The sequence below is a fragment of the Malaclemys terrapin genome, chromosome 1, assembly GCF_027887155.1.
Source record: "Malaclemys terrapin pileata isolate rMalTer1 chromosome 1, rMalTer1.hap1, whole genome shotgun sequence".
NCBI classification, from domain to species: Eukaryota; Metazoa; Chordata; order Testudines; family Emydidae; genus Malaclemys; species Malaclemys terrapin.
This window is the reverse complement of record NC_071505.1, coordinates 107,410,183-107,429,159: the sequence shown is the minus strand read 5'-3', so window position 1 is coordinate 107,429,159 and position 18,977 is coordinate 107,410,183. Positions and strand designations below refer to the sequence as shown.

At 42.5% G+C, this 18,977-nt stretch overlaps 1 protein-coding gene across 2 annotated transcripts in view; it reads left to right on the top strand.

Moving 5' to 3' along the window:
- RESF1 (retroelement silencing factor 1) overlaps positions 1–18,977 on the top strand; it is a 43,228-nt gene that overhangs the window by 3,847 nt on the left and 20,404 nt on the right. Inside the window, exon 2 of one of the 2 annotated variants that reach the window (XM_054034495.1) lies at positions 53–189. The exons of the other annotated variant lie outside the window; for it this stretch is intronic. The gene's annotated coding sequence lies outside the window, so the exon portion shown is untranslated. The remainder of the gene's footprint in view (positions 1–52; positions 190–18,977) is intronic. 2 annotated transcript variants of the gene reach the window in all.

Genomic DNA, 18,977 nt, shown 5'->3' with positions numbered 1-18,977 from the left:
GCATAATTAATGAGCTGTGCATATTTTTAATTTTTTTTTTTTTTTTGCACAGAAAAAAGCTTCTGCTGAAAAGTTGCTGCAGTTCCATCTTTTGCCCACCAGAGGGTGATAGACCACAGCAGCTGCTGCCAGTCAGCTAGGGAAGAGAAAGCGCCTGCAGAGCCTTCTTCACCGCGCCTGTAGGGCCAGGTCAGGAGACGGGCTATGGGGAGACAGTGTGGGGCTGCTGGGGGGTCCACAAACAGGGGCGTCCACAGACGGGCTCATAAGGGCTAGTGGGGAAGGACAGACTGGGGCAGTGGCTGAATGGGGGTGGAGGCGCAGGGCCACATAGGGATGGGGGAGTGGGTGTCTTGAGTGTGGGTGGAGGGACACCGTGCCTAACTGAATGGGAGAGGTTAGGGGTCAGCCAGGGTCTGCATGGGGGAAGCTCCCTAACAGTTCTTCCCGTCTCCCTCAAGAAATTTGTTCCAGAATTTTTAATTTTTTGGTGCAGAATTCCCCCAGGAGTATAAGTAGCGATTAAATAGTTACAGCTGTCATTGGCTTATTGATTAGGTAAGTTAAATAAGATTAAAACATGAGGGAGAAAATTTCAGTAAGGACATTCTGATATCTAAGAAATTCCTCAGACTCCATTTTGTGTCCCTAGCTTCCATTTGGAATAAGCAAAAATCACTCTACCATTAGACACTGCATGTCATATACCACTGGATGCTGCGAGTCACATGGTCACTGAAAATAGCTCAAGGGCAGAAAGGTTAAAGTAGTAAAAAAATAAAATAAAACAATGATGGGTCACCACAGGTGAGCTTGTGTGGTGCAGAAGGGGAAAGATTGCTTGAGCTTCAAATGAGGTAAATAACATAAAATTAGCCGAAAGCCAAGGGGGTGAAAGATCAGCAGATCATAACTTTGAAGTAAACAACTGGCAGTGACCATTTGCAGTAAGGAGCTGATAGGACAGTATAAAAGTAGACACTCAGGAGCAGAGAGAGCAGTAGGGAGAAGATTGGGATGGAGCGGACAGGAGCTCCCAGTTGAAGCGATTGGGAGGGAGCAGAACCAAGCTGATAGCTGCCTGAAGCTGACAGCTGCCTGAAGCTGACAACTGACATTAAGCTTGCTAGTGATAATTATAGTGTAGCATAGCATAAAGTAGTATAGAGTGTGTGTAAGTTAGTAAAGACTGGCCATCTGTTACAGAGCACACTCAGAATCATTTGAACTGTACGTTATTGCGGTTTAAAATGCCTTTTAGCTTAGAATAAGGGCTTTGTATTTTATTTAGGTTTTTAGGTTATTACTGTATTAGGAATTTAGTTGCATTAATAAAAGGATGCCTTGTTTTGGAAAAAATACTGCCTGTCAATCATTTATAGGAAGACTGTATCTGTGTCCTTCAAGTATTTCCTTAACTATCCTGGAAACCCATACTTTAGGAAGGACAGATTAAGGGAGCAATAGGTACGCTATTCTAGGGGCTCCCCAAACCTGTTTTTGGGTAACAATCCCTGGGGGAAAAAAGGCTTTTAAAATGTTTTTTATTCTAAACTAATATGTCTAGGGGAAGTTGTGGAATCTCCATCATTGGAGATTTTAAAGAGCAAGTTAGACAAACATCTGTCAGGAATGGTCTAGATCAGTGGTGGGCAACCTGCGGCACATGCCCACATGCGGCCTGTCAGGGTAATCCACTGGTGGGCTGCCAGACAGTTTGTTTACATTTGCATGGAACTGTACACTTTGTATTCTGTGGTGTAATTGAAATCAATATATTTGAAAATGTAGAAAACATCCAAAAATATTTAAATAAATGGTATTCTGTTATTGTTTAACAGTGAGATTAATGGCAATTAGTTTTGTTAATTGCTTGACAGTCTTAGTTTAAATATGTGTGTATAGTTAAGGTGTACCCTCCTAGATATCAAAAAAGATGTACCAAATCTAGTGTAAAGGTTCTGTGTAGTTGTAAGTCATGTTTTAATGGTTCTATCAACCAATGAGAATGTAACTTTAGAAAATAACTAAAGTACAAATGGAAAAGTTGATGAAAATTAATTTCATTTGAGGCATTTAAATTGGTGATTTAAATTGCCTTGATTTAATCAAGCCACCCTGCAAAATAAGGAATTAAAGAAGCGGTGACTACAGTCACGTATGGGGGGACATCATTACCTACAGCTACAACTGTAAGGCGACATTGCCCTCATGTTAAGCAAACTAGGCTGAAGCCGGTATTGCTTGTCTAAGTATCATTCCTATATGTCCAATTTTAAGCATTAGAAATGACCCTTAAAATGATTTTCAATACAGTTTACATGATTGATAAGCTTCAGGGATTTCTAACCCAGTCGTTGTTAAGTGCAACTGTAGTAGCAAGCAATTTTTTATGAGTTTAAAAAATTTCAGTGGGTGATAGCTTATTTATGAAGTAATCTCTTAACCATCACTGAACATAGTTTGATCATAACTCCATATTAATCATATGTTTTCTTCCTTACGTCACTTATTTGTAGTAACAGACATCCTTTGTCTGTTACCCTTGCTAAGGGTCCCTTTGTGGGCATCTGGACTAAATCAGCAAGATTAAGGTAGAGTATATAGAGTACGCACATTCCTAATCACTGGTCACACTCTAGCTGAGTCTAAAACAAAGTGCTGCACGATAAGGATTCTGTTCTTTGACCAAAGAATCGTGACAGTTTAGTGTACACTTTGCACATCGGCTTTGGTGCTGTGCTGTTCCTCAGTGGAATACTGTGGCCCTGTGTGGTGTCATTCACCTCACAATAAATTGGTCAACATTGAATTGAACTTGACCATGTGCATCATCACAGGCACACTGTGCCCCACTCCTATTCTTGGCCACCAGTTCTGAGCAACATAGCTCCTCCACACATTCATCATGGAGAGTCTAAAGGTGGACTAGTGGAAAAGCTATGTGCCAATCCAGGTCTCCCATTGTATATGGACATCTTCAGTCACCCCAGAGCACAATTTATGTCGAGGCGTCCACTGTGGAATCTGTCAGCAGCTATACCCTATGGCACAATGAGTGGTCAGCTAAAGATGTTTGAAATATTTTTGCTTGTCAGTGATCCAGCCTTTTGACCCCTGGGATTTGACCTGCCATGTCAGCTTTGGACTCTCCTGAACAGGTTCCAGACTGGCCAAGGAATACGTGCAGCCAACCTCTACACTTGGGTCTGCACAATGACCCACATGTCAGCGTCGCCACTGTCAGTCAATAGCTCGTGTTGTCGACAAATGTCAACTAACTAGATTTCATGGTAGGCTTAGGACCTTTCATTCTGCCGATGAAGCTGCTGTTGGGTTTCTTGGCAAGCAAATGCTAGAAGAAGTGTACAAAAGAATCATACAATTAATATTTACTAATAAAGCTCCAGTGATGTTGATGCTTGAGCTACTAATGCAGTGAGGATGCAACAACATACGTTTGGACAAGTCATCAGCTGTTAATCCAGTCGATGCTGCTGCTAACCAAATCACTCCGCATAACTCCAGTGTTTTGCAGTGGGTTTCTGGCCCATGATTAAGGCTTCTAGGTGCTATGATAAAACAAATAATAACACTGCTCTACAGCCAAAATGCTTCTGAAATAAATGTAGTCAAACTTTACTAATTCTGGGTCACTGAGAACGAAAATGATGCTTAAAATTGTTGATTGGCTCTAGTTTTCAAGATATGCTATTGGGTCAGTATATATGACCCTTGACTTGGGAATGGCGGAGGATAAGTGAGTTATAAAGGGAAGGGATCTCAGTTTAAACCAGAAATGACTAAAATACATCTTTGACTGGATCTAGGAATAAATCTATGACTGGGTTTGGACCGTACTTGCTTTTTAGGCAAACCAATGAATGATGCAATCTGAAGCTGGTATTGCGTCATACATGATATGAATTGCATCATGTTATTCCTAGAAGTCATGGATGATGCAATCATAACAAAGCTTACATCACTCTGCTGAACAAATTGCTATATCAGCTCTAGAAATCATACACTGTCGTGCTCTCTTATTTGTCAGTGTTTGATTTTGCAAAGGGACACATTTCTGTTTAGCCATAGTGAGCAGAGATGCCTCATACTTGTGTGAACAGTGCAGATAACTTCTGCTATGTTTGTGGTGAAGTGACTTTTGCATCACAAAAGCGCAGTATAACCACTATGGTTAAGAGCCTATCACCTTTATTTTGGCTGCAAAATTGGAGATCAGGACAAGAGGTGGGCCCCACACATATGCTGCAACACTTGTGCAACAAATCTTCGCCAGTGGTTGAACAGGAAAAGGAAATCTCTGACTTTTGCAGTGCCAATGATTTGGAGAGAGCCAACAGATCATACCAGCAATTGTTACTTCTGCATGGTGCCTCCAGTTGGGAAAGGTGTGTCAAAGAAGAAAAAGTGGACTGTGCATTATCCAAACATTCCATCGGCTATACGTCCAGGACCCCACTGAGAAGGACTGCCGGTTCCTGATGCACCAGAGTCATTCTCACTTGAGTCAGACGAGGAAGAGGATGAAACTTCTGGTCCTGAACCATCAATGTCACAGGACCCACATTTTCTCCCATCCTCCTCCTCTGAACCACACCTCATAACACAAGGTGAACTGAATGACCTTGTCAGGGATTTGGAACTACCCAAGAGTAAGGCAGAGCTGTTGGGCTCCAGACTACAGCAGTGGAATCTCCTGGCAGGTGATGTTAGGGTTTCCATGTTCCGTGACCGTCAAAAGGATCTTGTCCCATTCTTCTTCATGGAAGGTGATCTTGTAGCCTGCAACAACATCCATGGTGTGATGGCAGGCCACAACATCGTTCACGATCCAGATGAGTGGAGACTGTTCATTGATTCATCGAAGAAGAGTCTTAAAGCTGTTTTACTGCATAATGGCAATGTTTTGCATCAATTCCAGTTGGTCATGAAGTCCATAGGAAGGAAACCTATGACAACATGAAACAACTTTTGAGGTGCATAAACTATGACCAACATCAGTGGCAGCTTTGTGGCAATTTGAAGGTTGTTGCTCTCTTGCTCGGTCTGCAGACTGGATACACAAAGTAGTGCTGTTTTCTCTGCGAATGGGATAGTCGTGCAAGAGATTCCCACTACATCAAGAAAGATTGGCCACTCCGACAGTCATTGGAGCCTGGGAGGAAAAGTGTTCAGCATCCACCACTTGTTGAATCAAGGAAGATTTTGTTACCACCCTTACACATCAAGCTGGGTCTGATGAAGAACTTTGTCAAGGCCATTGACAAAACACAAGCAGCTTTCAAGTACCTCTGTGGAAAATTTCCAAGGTTAAGTGATCCTAAGATAAAGGAAGGTGTCTTTGTTGGTCCTCAGATTTGTGAACTTCTTCGAGATGATGCATTTGACCATGCACTGCGTGGCAAGGAAAAAACGGCATGGAAAGCCTTCCAGTTAGTGGCAATAAATTTTCTCGGAAGAAACAAGGCAGACAACTACCAGGTTGTTGGTGGAAAACCTCCTCAAGGCATACAAAAGCCTTGGTTGCAACATGTCACTAAAGATACATTTTTTGCACTCTCCTCTAGATTTTTTTCCACCGAACTGCGGAGCAGTGAGGGACGAGCACGGCGAGCGATTTCACCAGGACATTGCAACAATGGAGAAACGCTATCAGGGCAAATGGAGCCCATCAATGCTTGCAGACTATTGCTGGACAGTGACAAGAGATGCTCCATTTAATGAATACAAGAGACAAGCCAAGAAGCGCCGAGTAGACTCTGAATAAGATTAAACTATGTACAGAATAGTTTTTTGCCTTTTGTTTCATAATACATTTTATTTATATAACCCTTTTGCTGATTTTTAAAGTGTTACATAAACAGGACAGGTGAAATATTATCATGTAAAGCAACCATAAACACATGAAAAGACCTAGGTTTACAATTTATGATTAAAACTCTATCTACACAATATACATAGACATAAAATGTAAAAACTTAAATATCTTCGAAACAGTAGCCAATCAGTTGTTTTAATTGTCATATTTGAATTCAGCACATCAAAATACATAATAAATAGCACATTTTATCTCTGAAGCAGACGACTTCTCAAAAATTGTAGACCAGTGTAATGTTTTGTTGAGCAAAGTTTATATTATAACTTAAGTATTTAGCTGAAGCTGTTATTCCATCCTGTTCATGCATTGTATCTATATATTCCTTACTGAAGTGGGGCTGACGTGGATACTGTACCTACAATGTTTTATTTTAATAAAATCAGTTGATAGAATTTTTATAGCTTGGCCAATTCGGTAATTTTTCAAATCTCAGTTCAGTATTCTGATGCCTTTAGAGAAAAGCTCTTTCCAGAATCCAAAGCATATTGCAAATCAAATATGATTAAATGGAAAAGAGGGAAAATGAAACAATGGCTGAGATCAGAACAGTCTAATTCATCCGTTCATTAGGTTTATAAAATAATTTTTATTCTTCTTCGAGTGCTGTCTCTGTGGGTGCTCTGCTTCAGGTGTGGGTGCATTCTGGCGATGCTGATTGGAGATTTTTCAGTAGCAGTGCCTTGTTGGGATGCATGTGCTCAGTAGCTGTCTTGCAGTGCCACTGGCGATTCAACCAGCGCTCGCGCATCCCAACCCCCTCAGTTTTTTCTCAACTGTCCTCAGCTGCAGATGGAGCTCCAATGGCAGTGTCACAAAATCATCTAGGAAAGAGTGAGAAATAGTTATTAAGTTTATTCCTCAATAGTTAGTTCATTGTTGATCTAGGTTTCTATTTTTAATCAGTTAAAATTCCCTTAAAAAAAAAATCTCCCTAAGGGAGTTTCCCCTCCGTTTCTTTTAGTTCCACGACTGAAGTTGGATTCTGAAAATGCCAGGCTCTCCTGGGTTTAAAAGATGCACTTCTTGTAAGGACGCTATGTCCGTCTCCGATGGACACTCACAGTGTGTCTACTGCTTAGGGGAGGAGCACATTCCCCAGAAATGATCCCATTGCAGCAATCGTAAAGCTAGAGTGAGGAGGGACAACAATCTCCTACTCAAAATGATTCTTGTGGATAAATTCCTACCACCACTGTCTGCTTTGGGAACAACCCCATTGGGGGATTCTCCAGGCGCCTGCTCCCTGAACAGATTGAGTACCCTCTCCTCCAGAAAGTGAAGGAACAGGGAGATATTTCCTGCTCATGGAGAACTGTTGAAGAGAAAATGGTCTCCATCAAGATCACTACCTGCGGTGCTGATGACCTGCAGGGTGAGCATGTTTGATGCTCCGGGCGCCTCCAGCACTGTCCGTACTGGGACCTCTGCCGACAGAGATAAGGATTGCAGGCATAAGTCAGCTGCCTCCTCCACAGCACCAACTTCTCCAAGGAAGGACATGGTGCTGACAGCACCTCAGCTTGCTATGAGACCTCCAGCGGTGCCGCACGCTACGGAGCCGATACCTGCTTGCACTAAGTCAGCACTGGTCAAGGCCATGCATAAGCAGACAGGATCGAGCTCCCAGGCTTCTTTACATAAGAGCACGGCACCGCTGCCCATGGCACCGTGCTCCCTCACTAAAGCGTCCGATATCAGAATTTCATCCACACCGGGATCACCAATACTCAGAACCAACAGTTCTCCGGTGCCAATGGCACCAGTACAACCAGACTCACCAAATGTCTTCAGATTCTCCAATGATGAGGAAGCTGACGTTGAGGAGGCAGTCTTCTACTCCGGACATTCCTCTTTATTGGGCAGGAAACGTGCCAGGGAACGTCTACACAGGGGGACATGCCCCCATGGCTGACTAACCTGTGGATGTGCCCCCCCATGCCATTCCCAATGGTGCAGATGACTCAAAAAAAATTCAAGAGTTTTTCAAACGGGTGGCACAAAGCCAGAACATCCAGCTGGAAGAGGTGACTGAAAACCAACATCAGCTCCTTAAAATACTACACCCAGCATCCTTGACTAAGATTGAACTACCAATTAATAGCACACTGATGGAAACAGCAGAATTATTGTGGCAAATACCAGCAACTGTACCTCCGACATGCAAAAGGGTAGCTAGAAAGTATTATGTGCCCAACGAGGGTATGGACTTCCTATTTTTACACCCACAGCCAAACTCCTTGGTTGTGGAGGCGGTGAACCAATGAGGGAAACAACCCCATTATAAACCCACCCCACAGGACAAGGACTCAAAGATGTTCAATTTGTTTGGCCGAAAAATCTACTTATTGGCGACCCTTCAGTTTCACATGGCCAACTACAGAGCAGTACTAGCGAAATACGACCATGATAATTACCAGAAACTCAACGAATTTGTGGCAGACATCCCAGAAGACAGAAGGGAGCAATTTCAATCCACCATAACCAAAGGTCAACTTGTGTCGGACAGCTTTACAAGCATCCCTTTAAGTCACGGACATAGCTGCTTGCACAACTGCTACGGCAGTAATCATGAGGAGGGCCTCCTGGCTACGATCCTCTGGAATTTCAAAGGACCTCCAGACTAAAATTGAGGATCTCCCCTTTGACAGAGGAAAAAATATTCTCAGCAGAAACAGAGGAAGTCCGTCCTACACTGAATGAAGGACTCTTGAACGACGCTCCGAACCCTGGGCATCTATAGCTTTCCCTCCCCCCCTCCGCCCCAACAGATGTAGGAGACAGCAACCTTACCAGTGCAGTAGAGACACAACCAGAGAGCGACAACAGAGGTCTTTTAATAATCAAAGACAAAGGCACAGACCACAGAGATGTCGCCCTAGCCAATCCCACGCTGCGATGTCCCAAGCACCTTCAAACAAGATGCAATATTGAAGAATTGGTTGAGGGTCTGACTGACCTCCCCCTATCACCGGCGCCAATAGAATCAACAATCCAAGTTTTTGGTCATTGACTCCGACCATTCTAGCATATGTGGGCCACTATCACCACAGACCACTGGGTTTTGGAGATCATTCGAACGAGTTATACCATCCCTTTTACCTTCATCCCACCTACCTACCCCCCCTTCCCTGTCCCTCTTCAGGCACCCTTCTCACAAGCACCTGTTGATAAGAGGTAGATCATCTTCTACAATTAGGGGCCATGGAACAAGTTCCAACACAATACAGAGGGAAAGGGTTTTACGCTCACTATTTCCTGACTCAGAAGGAAAAACAGAGGTTGGAGACCCATACTAGAGCTCAGAAAACTCAACAAATTTGTCCGCAACCACAGATTCAAAATGGTCACACTGAACTCGATCATCCCAGCCCTGGAAGAGGGGGACTGGTTCTCAGCCCTTGACCTACAAAGATGCTTACTTTCACGTTATCATCTGTCCTGCTCACAGATGATTCCTACGATTCACAGTGGGACAAGATCACTTCCAATACAGAGTATTGCCGTTTGGACTGTCAGCGGCTCCACGAGTCTTTACCAAAACCCTAGCTGTGGTAGCTGCTCATCTGCGCAGACAGGAAATGCTGATATTCCCATACTTAGACAATTGCCTACTAAAAGGTCCTACCAGGACGGAAACATTGCACATCACTCGACAAATCATCTCTTTCTTTCACACCCTAGGGCTACCGATGCCCCGATTCACAGCGCTGACCTCCTTCATATCAGTAATCTCAGACTGTACGTGGGTGTCCGCTCACAACTCCCAAAACATAGGGCGGCCACCACTTTTGTTGTAAAACATGCCAGACGACACATGCGTTGCTTTCAAGGATGGCTGAACTTGGTGTATATTCCATGAAAGCACAGTGTACACAAAGACTCATGCTGACCCCAGAGGTCCTACGTTCACTATGATGGTGGACAAACCCAATAAATGTTGGCTCAGGCATCCTGTTTCAACAGGATCTGCCATGCATACAAATCACAACAAATGCCTCACTGATCGGATGGGGAGCCTACCTAAACCAACGTACAACCTAAGGTAAGTGGTCCCCCATGGAAACACTCTTACACATCAACCTACTCAACTTATGCGCAGTCTGCAATGCATGCCTACATTTCCTCCCTATCGTACGAGGTAAAATGATAAAGATCCTGATGGACAACATCATGTCTCTGTTCTATATAAACTAGGGTTGTAAAGCGATTAAAAATATTATTCACACGATTAAAAAAAATTACTCGTGCTGTTAAACAATAGAATACCATTTAAATATTTCTGGATATTTTCTACATTTTCAAATATATTGATTTCAATTACAACACAATACAAAGTGTACAGTGCTAGCTTTATATTTATTTTTTATTACAAATGTTTGCACTATAAAAAGACAAAAGAAATAGTATTTTTCAACTCACCTGATACAAGTACAGTAATGCAATCTCTTCATCATGAAAGTTGAACTTACAAATACAGAATTATGTACAAAAATACTGCATTCAAAAATAAAACAATGTAAAATTTTAGAGTTTGCAAGTCCACTCAGTCCTACTTCTTATTCAGCCAATGGCTCAGACAAAGAAGTTTTGTTTATATTTGCAGGAGATAATGCCGCCCACTTCTTGTTTACAATGTCACCTGAAAGTGAGAACAGATGTTCTCATGGCACTGTTGTAGTCGACGTTGCAAGATATTTATGTGCCAGATGCGCATGCTTCAACCACCATTCCAGGGACGTGCGTCCATGTTGATGGGTTCTGCTCAAAAACCATCCAAAGCAGAGTGGACCAAAGCATGTTCATTTTCATTATCTCAGTTAGATGTCACCAGCAGAAGGTTGATTTTCTTTTTGGTGGTTTGGGTTCTGTAGTTTCTGCATCAGAGTGTTGCTCTTTTAAGCCTTCTGAAAGCATGCTCCCTATCTCGTCTCTCTCAGATTTTGGAAGACACTTCAGATTCTTAAATCTTGGGTCGAGTGCTGTAGCATCTATAGAAATCTCACATTGGTACCTTCTCTGCATTTTGTCAAATTTGCTGTGCAAGTATTTTTAAAACGAACGTGCTGGGTCATCATCTGAGACTGCTATAACATGAAATATGTGGCAGAATGCAGGTAAAACAGGAGAGGGGACATACAATTGTCCCCCCAACTAGTTCAGTCAGTAATTTAATTAATGCATTTTTTTTTTTTTAACGAGCATCATCAGCATGGAAGCATGTCCTCTGGAATGGTGGCCAAATCATAAAGGGGCATACGAATGTTTAGCATTTCTGGCACGTAAATACCTTGCAATGCCGGCTACAAAAGTGCCATGCAAATGTCTGTTCTCGCTTTCCGGTGACATTGCAAATAAGAAGAGGGCAGCATTATCTCCTGTAAAGGTAAACAAACTTGTTTGTCTTAGCGATTGGCTGAACATGAAGTAGGACTGAGTGGACTTGTAGCCTCTGAAGTTTAACATTGTTTTGTTTTTGAGTGCAGATATGGAACAAAAAAAACCCCTTCATTTGTAAGTTGCACTTTCAGGACAAAGAGATTGCACTATAGTACTTGTATGAGGTGAATTGAAAAATACTATTTTTTCTGTTTATAATTTTTACAGTGCAAATAATACACTTTAATTTTAGTTACAATACAGAATACAAGATATATATGAAAGTGTAGAAAAACATTCAAAATATTTAATACATTTCAATTGGTAATGTATTGTTTAACAGTGTGATTAAAACTGCAATTAATTGCGGTTAGTTTTTTTTAGTTAATTGCGTGAGTTAACTGATATTACTCAACAGCCCTAATATAAACCGTCAGGGTGGGGCACATTCCCACTCCTTATGCATGGAGGCCTTAAAACTATGGAACTGGTGCATAAAACACAATATCTCTGTTACAGCAGCATACCTCCCAAGCTGAATGAACATGATGGCGGACACTTTAAGTGGACAGTTTTCCCAAGAGCACGAATGGGAACTGAATGATGAAATAACACAATACATATTTCACATGTGGGGATCACTACTCATAGATCTTTTCACTTGATCAGTAAACAAGAAATACCCAAAGTTTTGCTCACAAGCAGGACTCCGAGTACGATCCCCGAGGGGAAGCGCTTTCCTCATCAAATGGAATGCTCCTTTCCTATACATGTTCCCACTGATACCTCTGATCTCCAGAGTTACACACAAACAATATGAATGGACAGAGCCAAAATATTATTTATCGTACCGGCATGGTTCAGCTTTATTATTAAAATAACAGCGGTGAGTGTTGGGACTGCTCCCACATCACTAAAAGGAAGCAAGAAAGTGTTAGTACACCAGTCCTAACCTACTTTCATACTCACACACGCACAACCTGAGGCTGGCCAACTCTGGGTGTAATGTAAGAAGAGGGGGAAGGGTGGACGAGAGTTCTTGTCCCGTGCACGGGTCGTCCAGGGTCCGCTGTGATCTCTAACTTGCTCCGACCCTCGGGTTTTTAAGTCCCAGGTTCTTTAGGGGGCATTTTGTTCAGGGACCTCTGTTCCCCATGCTCTTTGTACCAGTCCAAACTGGCTTTCTAAGCATTCCCAAAACACACCGGCTCCAGGGACGCAATAGTCTGTTTTTCCCCTCGCTGGCCTTCATTGTCTCACTCATTTTGGCTGCCTCTTCAAGTCTGTTCAGCTGAATCCTCCTTTCTCATGGCTGGTTGGGGTGGAATCCAGGCCCTGTTTTTCTTGTCAGGTAGTGGAGAGTCAGATGTGTGCGGTGGCCTTGAGCTGGCTGGAGTCAGCGTCTTATCTTTGGACTGAGCTAGCTAAAGTGTCGAGTTAACCCGTTCTCTGCTCTCTTCCTTCTTTCCCTCCCCCCCTTTCGGCCTCTCGTAACCTGCAAAGGAATCTTCTACTCCACGCTTACACCTTTGACCCTCCCCAACATGCTTTGCGATGCTTGCAACAGCGTTAGCAACATGCAGTGCTGATTTGCCTTTCCAGGGGACCTGAGAGAGGGGGCCATTGGGTTGTGACACTCTGCCATATTGACACAAAGATTATCCAAATGGAAATCCAGCTGTATCCATACATGCTATTCACTACACAACATTGAAGCCCCTCTGGGCATCAGAATCCACTCGACAAGAGCTTTAGCTACCTCCATAGCATTTCTGTACAATGTTCCCATTCTAGACATCTGCAGGGCAGCCACCTGGGCCTCTGAAGACACATTTGCGAACCACTATGCAATCACTCTCGGTTCAAGCTTGGACACACGACTAGGTCTCACTATACTAGCCTCAGCTACGAACTCCACTCTGAAGTCCCTTCCAGCCTCATGAGGGCACTGTTCTACATTCACCTGAAATGGAGCATCTACAGGGACAGCACTCAAAGAAGAGAAGGTTACTCATCTTGTGCAGTAATTGAGGTTCTTTGAGATGTGTGTCCCTGTGGGTGCTCCACTACCCAGCTTCCTCGCTTCTACTTCAGAGTTTGCAGTAAGGACTTGACGGTAGAGAAGGAACTGAGGGGATTGGGTTGCACGAGCACTGGTGGAATCGCGAATGGCACTGCTACTGAAAATCTTTGATCAGCAGTGCTGGTACGCACCGACACCTCAACTGGAGCACCCACAGGGGGACACATCTCGAAGAATCTCAGTTACTGCATGAGGTGAGTAACCTTCTCTTTGCCATTTTGTTGGGAGCAAGCTGCTACCTACATGTAAGCTGGCTAGTTTAGGCCTAGTCTTTGTTTGGCATAGGTGTTGGCTCACTGACTTGTCCTCATGTAAACTTGCTTGATGCTTGTAGCTGTGGTGTAGGACAAAGGTGATGTTTTAACCATAGAATTTATCCAAGTTGGAGGATATCTTATTGATAAGAAGAAGTTCTCAGTACAGTGGATGTACAGAATGTATTGCCAAAGGGTGGTTATGCAAAAACCAGGAAGTTCTTACATTAAGTCACTATAGGTAGATGGCCCGGACAGCATGCATGATCAGTGGAAATAAACAAATTAGAAAAGAGATACATTATGAAACTACAGTAGAACCTCCGAGTTACGAGCACCAGAGTTATGACTGACTAGTCAACCACACGTCTCATTTGGAACTGGAAATGTGCAATCAGGCAACAGCAGAGACAATAAAAGCAAGTACAGTACTGTGTTAAATATAAACTACTAAAAAAAAAGGGGTAAGTAAAAAAAAAAATGATTAAGGAGACTTTCTGAGCTTGTTTCATTTAAATTAAGATGGTTAAAAGCTGCATTTTCCTTCTGCGTAGTAACATTTCAAAGCTGTATTAAGTCAATGTCCACTTGTAAACTTTTTTGAAAGAAAAACCATAATGTTTTGTTCAGAGTTATGAACATTTCAGAGTTACGAACAGCCTCCAGTCCCTAGGTGTTTGTAACTCTTGAGGATCTACTGTAATATAGACAGGAAAAGCTATGTAAATTAATGTAGTGTATGAGACATACAGTGCTTAATGCTGATGGGGGGAAAGTTATGATTAGATAATTTGAATAGGTATAAATATGCTCAACTGTAAGGGGTAGCTGAAGCACAGTAGGAGAAATCCTCCAAGACCTGCCTACACCACAGGAGTGGGTAACTTGCCATTGTCTTTTTCTGCTTATGTGTAAGTAGTTATTGCTTTTATATTGTAAAAGCAAGGTATGCGTTTTGGTGCAAATAAAAGTTTGAATGACTAAACCTAAGAGTCTTGGCCTGACTATGTTAAATCTCACCTATCAACTTGGGTTTTGTTAAATACTTGAAATGCTTAGACTTAGCTTTTCCCTTTCTCTTGGTTTTTCATACTTGAAGCAATGATCGGAAATCAAGAAAATACTCCTTTACAGCTGCAGAAGAGGATATTGTAATTAAAAAATGGCTTCTACAATTAGGTGGTTGAGAAGTCAGCTTCATTAGGTCATCTTATTTTGACAATGGTATCTTAAGGAGATACTGTTCTTTTCTCTGGAAGGGAACAAAGGACCAGAGCAGTCTACAACCATTGCCCGTTTTACTATAGGGCTGGAGATGATAGCGTTGCCACCTCTGAGGTCCAAAAAGCCCCCCATACAGGTGGCATCTCTAGGAGCAGACCTTGAAGGCGGGGTGACTGAAGGGGTTGATGTGAGGGGAAGTGATTGAAAGTGAGAAGTGGGAGAATGAAGCTTTATCCTCTAGGGCAGGTGTTCTCAACCTTTTTCTTCCTGAGGGGCCCCCCAACATGCTATAAAAACTCCACGGCCCACCTGTGCCACAACAATTGTTTTTCTGCATATAAAAGACAGAGCAGGGCAATTGCCTGGGGGTCCTGTGAAGCTAAGTTGCTCAGGCTTCAGCTCTGGGTGGCAGGGCTTGGAACCCCAGACTTCAGCCCCATACGGTGGGGCTTCGGCTTTCTGCCCTGGGCCACAGCAAGTCTAATGCCAGCCTTGCTTGGTGGACCCCTTGAAACCTGCTCGGGGGCCCCCTAGTTGAGAACCACTGCTCTAGGGAAGGTACAGCTGTACCAGCACAGTCTCATATTGGAGGCACAGCTAATACTGGCAGGTGGGGGTGGGATTGTGTTTTTTGTTTTATTTTTTAATACCATTTACCCGAACTAAATAAGCTATACTGGCAAAAAGACTTTTTGCTGGTTTAACTGCATCTTTTCTAGGACTTTTTGTTGGTATAAAATTGTAAATAATCACATTCCTAACCAACGTTTTTATACTATCAAAAGGTGAGTGAGACTTGGTGATAAAGGGAGCAGTAGGAGGAGAATTATAGGCGAAGAGGTAAAGAACATTACCGAGAGGGAGAATGTTAGAGAAAAGGGAAGAGCTGTAAGTAATGCAGAAAAAGATACATTATGATTAATGACCGGAAGTGGAGTGACGCCAGATTGGCAGAAGGGGAAGGTGGGGAGAAGAATGTGTGTGAGAGCCAACACAAGGATGGCAGAGAAAAGACCAGCTTCTCAGTCTTCATTTCATCACCTTTGTACCTTGAAAGCTGCCTTAACAGGGCAACCTGTGAATGACCTATATTTAGGAATTTCATATTATTGAATATTGGTCTGTACTTTCATTATGGCTGGCCCAAGTCTGTGAGAAAACAGATGCCCAGGAAAGTGGCCTCTCAAACTGCTAAAAGTGTCTACAGAAATATGAACAGGATGGGTTCCTTTTCAATCACCAATTGTTATTGCAAATGTTTTCTGAAATGATGAAATGGGGATCCATTAAAAAATGTTAACTCAGTGAAAACTGCCTGTTGTCCCAGCTGTACTAGTGAAATATGAGAGGGAAGGGTCATAGATCAACAGAGTTGTTTGGCAATTAGAAGAGTCAAGATTCACAGAAGTTGGGCGGGGTGGGGAGAATTTAAGTCTATAACAAGTTCAGCTGTCTCCAAAGCACTCTTTTGTGGCCAGGGGTGGCCCTGAGGCACCATGCCTCTATTTCCCCTCTTCAGGGCCCTTTAAAAACTCCGAACAGCCTCTCTCATGGCTACCACTATCTCTGTTTGGAGCTGGTTTAATAACAAAACAAACTCTGGAATCTTCCATCACACCCAGAGCTATTCTTCTGTCCCAGTCTGTTCTTTGTGAATCTGCAACTCCCTGCTCTTCCTAGCTGGAGCTCAGCCTTCTGGCTCTGGCTTCCAGGCCCCAACCTTTCTCCCAATGAGGGTCTCCTGCAGCAGGGTATAATACTGATAAAACTTGTTATAACTTATTCACTTGGAACATGCACAGGGCAAGTAAGTAACACCCACAGAGGGGTTTAGGCTTTGCTGTACTGAGATCGCCTCGCACTGCTAATATTATCCGTACAGGCAGTTGTTTGTGATCAGCATAATTGACGAAAATTAGGACTGATACCAGCAAAACTCCATTTTGAAGTCCCCAGATTCCGTTTTGTGTCCCTGGCTGCCATTTTCAGTAAGTAATAGTCACTCCACCATTAAATGGAAACTGCAGATCACATAGGTATAAATAGAGAATTGGCAGAAAAAGGATGGTAAACAACAATGACCTAAGCGATCATAACACTGAGGTAAATAACGGTTGCAAGTCTAAAAATAGAACTGACAATTAGCAGAAGCAGGTAAATAAGTAGGATGCTGTCGTGTCTAAAAATAGAATTGAAAAACGGTATAAAGGTCAGTCTGGCAGTTGAGAGAGGGACAGTGAGGAGAGAGACGAACAAAGATTCTGAGCACACGCAGGAGAGACAATGCAGCATAGTCACTGGAGTAAGTCTGTCAGACAAACTTATAGTTACAGCTGTAGTGTAGTGTTTGTGTGTGTGGGGGGGTTAATAAAGATGAATGAGTGTGGCAGCAGCCAGGGACCATCTTACCCTACTGGTAATGGCATCCCCAGAGGGGCAAGACTCGGCACCACTGGTGCCGCCAAGCATCAGGGAGTTGCTGTCAGGACTTCACCTGGTGCCGCGGCAGCTGTCTGGGAATTGGATGGTGTAACTCAGTTCTGCTGTGCTGAGAACCCAGCGATCTGAAGTAATCTCAGTCCAGGCATCCAGGAAGTGGGAGAGGCAGTTGGAGAACAAGGGTGTAGCTGGATCTGAGGTAGATGGGATTACAATACCAACATCAGGCGTCTCATCAAAATGAGTGCTTTGAGGATCTGAGTGTCTGGGGTTGGACTGCGCACAGCGTGGTGAGATTTTTAGTATCTAGTGTGTTTGACAGAGCCAGATGTAAGATAGTAGCAGATATGATCTGAGATTTGTGAGTCACAAAACACTGAAATGTTGGTCCCTAATTCTGAAGTGATTTGAGCAGAATAGCATGCGTGGATATACAGACCTCAGATAAAATATTAATTTAAGTCTTCTGTGTTTCAAATGAGTTTCATTATAAGCTTAAAGGGATTTTTTTTCTATTAAGATGTTGATTCCAAAAGATAAGCTGTTTGATCTATAACGCAGCATAAGAAGCTTACTACGTAAATGCCTTGTTGATAGGATCACTGGTCTGGTTCTAAATTAGTGGAGGAGAAACTGTAGATGATGAAACTGATCATAAGTTTGAACTTTTGAATTTTGCTGCTGGAGAGTATATTTTGTTGCTAGTTTTTTCCCAATCAGCAATTTTTATACCGTTTTTATATATTTTTATATCCTGAAACTGGTGATACAATGTCATCTTGTGACTTTTCATCCAGATGAGACCACACTAGCTTCCTTCCTTAAAAGTGGTCACATGTCGCTTTTGTTGTTAATATATTTTTCGGAGGTTACAAACCTACAGGCTTGGAGGTATTAATAACACCAAATTTTTTTTGCATCACTGATTTAAGTGGGGATCTTACAAATCGATGCTTGTGTTAGTACCTGTTAGTAAATACACCTCTACCCCAATATAATGCGACCCGATATAACACAAATTCTGATATAATGTGGTAAAGCAGTGCTCGGGGGGCGGGGGGGAGGGCTGCGCACTGCAGTGGCTCAAAGCAAGTTCGATATAATGCGGTTTCACTTATAATGCGGTACGATTTTTTTGGCTCCCGAGGACAGCATTCTATCGAGATAGAGGTATATTAATAACCCTTTTAGTCCTTTTCTTTCTGCATATTTCATTTTTTATAAATCAATTATTCTTTAGAATCTTTGATATTAGCAAAGAGTGTGTTTGAATTCTAAAGCCCAGAATACTAGCTCTTGACCTGTAAGTAACCCTATTCAGGAATTGTATGTATTAGGGTGTATCTAAGAATCCTTGGCATCTCCATGTCTATAAAACTCAAGATAGTCTTAGAAACCATTCCCTTAAAATAAATAAATTTATATAATGCTTACATAAGCATATATAAACCTGGGAAACTGATGGATGATTGTTACAACAGATGTTTCCTATTAGGGAATGATTATGGGGGAAGAAAGACCCACTGAAAGATATTATTTTGATGAATTGTTAGTCCTCTCAGCTGTAAATAGTTATACCTTCACACATAAATCAGGTAAACTGAGAATGTATAAGAAATGAAAAAAGAACATCTGTTTCTTTTGGCAAAGAGGGGTATTTGTTTAAAAACCCTATATAATGACACTGTTTTTGGAATTTGGG